This window comes from Petromyzon marinus, unplaced genomic scaffold (assembly GCF_048934315.1).
Source record: "Petromyzon marinus isolate PM22_M1 ecotype Great Lakes invasive population unplaced genomic scaffold, UKy_Petmar_22M1.pri1.0 PM_G_Scaffold_182, whole genome shotgun sequence".
In the NCBI taxonomy this organism is placed as follows: Eukaryota; Metazoa; Chordata; class Hyperoartia; order Petromyzontiformes; family Petromyzontidae; genus Petromyzon; species Petromyzon marinus.
The window spans coordinates 122,501-125,000 of NW_027422742.1; positions in this window are offsets into that span (position 1 = coordinate 122,501).

The following is a 2,500-nucleotide window of genomic DNA, read 5'->3' on the forward strand; positions in this document are numbered from 1 at the left end:
AGCGTCGTTAGTAGAGAACTGGTGTTTTAGTGTCTCTGAGTACAGTCGTTTAGCCTCTCTCACCGCTTTGCTAAACCTGTTCTTCGACTCCTTGAATCTGTCTCTATCTCCACTCCTAAACGCTTCCTCCTTCTCCAACCTCAACCTTTTGAGCTTTGCTGAGAACCAGGGCTTGTTGTTGTTAAAGTTCACCCTGGTACGTGTTGGGATACAGCAGTCCTCACAGAAGCTGATGTACACAGCCTCTGTGAGTTCATCCAGACTATTGGTAGCAGTCGTGAACATATCCCAGTCAGTACAGTCTAAGCACGCCCGCAAATCTTCCACAGCCTCACTGGTCCACTGTTTAGATGTCCTCACAGCAGGTTTACAGAGTTTTAGTTGCTGCCTGTATGCACGAATCAGGTGGACCAAGGGAGTTCTGTGCGAGCCGAACAGCCCCGTGACCCACAAGAGAAACATCCCCGCCAAATTCGAGCGTTTGACGGGGTCTATCCGTGAAAAAATATTCACGTTTTTGAGTGCACATGCATTTCTGCTGCAAATGCCTCTGGAAGTTTCATGCCGTTCGTATGCCAATTGTGGCAACACGAAAATGACCCGTTTTCCCATTCCGAGGGATTTCTGTGCGACCCTAACAGCCCCGTGAGCCACAAGAGACACATCCCCGCCAATTTCTAGCGTTTCACGGGGTCTATCCGTGAAAAATATAGACGTTTTTGAGTGCACATGCATTTCTGCTGCAGATGCCTCTGGAAGTTTCATGCCGTTCGTACGCAATGTGGCAACACGAAAATGACCCCTTTTCCCATTCCGAGGGATTTCTGTGCGACCCTAACTAACAGCGCCCGTGAGCCACAAGAGAGACATCCCCGCCAATTTATAGCGTTTCACGGGGTCTATCCGTGAAAAATATAGACGTTTTTGAGTGCACATGCATTCCTGCTGCAAATGCCTCTGGAAGTTTCATGCCGTTCCTATGCAATGTGGCCACACAAAAATGACCCGTTTTCCCATTCCGAGGCATTTCTGTGCGACCCTAACAGCCCCGTGAGCCACAAGAGAGACATCCCCGCCAACTTCTAGCGTTTGACGGGGTCTATGCGTGAAAAATATTAAAATTTTTGAGTGCACGTGCCTTTCTGCTGCAAATGCCTCTGGAAGTTTCATGGCGTTCCTATGCAATGTGGCAACACGAAAATGACCCCTTTTCCCATTCCGAGGGAGTTCTGTGCCACCCTAACAGCCCCGTGAGCCACAAGAGACACATCCCCGCCAATTTCTAGCGTTTCACGGGGTCTATCCGTGAAACATATAGAAGTTTTTGAGTGCACATGCATTCCTGCTGCAAATGCCTCTGGAAGTTTCATGCGGTTCGTACGCAATGTGGCAACACGAAAATGACCCGTTTTCCCATTCCCAGGGATTTCTGTGCGACCCGAACAGCCCCGTGAGCCACAAGAGACACATCCCCGCCAATTTCTAGCGTTTCACGGGGTCTATCCGTGAAAAATATCAATTTTTTTTTGACTGCACATGCATTTCTGCTGCAAATGCCTCTGGAAGTTGCATGCGGTTCGCATGCAATGTGGCGACACGAAAATGACCCGTTTTCCCATTCCGAGGGATTTCTGTGCCACCCTAACAGCCCCGTGAGCCACAAGAGAGACATCCCCGCCAATTTCTAGCGTATCACGGGGTCTATCCGTGAGAAATATTCACTTTTTTGAGTGCACATGCATTCCTGCTGCAAATGCCTCTGGAAGTTTCATGCGGTTCGTATGCAATGTGGCGACACGAAAATGACCCGTTTTCCCATTCCGAGGGATTTCTGTGCCACCCTAACAGCCCCGTGAGCCACAAGAGAGACATCCCCGCCCACTTCTAGCGTTTCACGGGGTCTCTCCGTGAAAAATATCACATTTTTTGAGTGCACATGCATTCCTGCTGCAAATGCCTCTGGAAGTTTCATGCGGTTCGCATGCAATGTGGCGACACGAAAATGACCCGTTTTTTCCCATTCCGAGGGATTTCTGTGCCACCCTAACAGCCCCGTGAGCCACAAGAGACACATCCCCGCCAATTTCTAGCGTTTCACGGGGTCTATCCGTGAAAAATATTCAATTTTTTGACTGCACATGCATTTCTGCTGCAAATGCCTCTGGAAGTTTCATGCGGTTCGCATGCAATGTGGCGACACGAAAATGACCCGTTTTCCCATTCCGAGGGATTTCTGTGCCACCCTAACAGCCCCGTGAGCCACAAGAGAGACATCGCCGCCAATTTCTAGCGTTTCACGGGGTCTATCCGTGAAAAATATTCACTTTTTTGACTGCACATGCATTCCTGCTGCAAATGCCTCTGGAAGTTTCATGCCGTTCGCATGCAATGTGGCAACACGAAAATGACCCGTTTTCCCATTCCGAGGGATTTCTGTGCCACCCTAACAGCCCCGTGAGCCACAAGAGACACATCCCCGCCAATTTCTAGCGTTTCACGG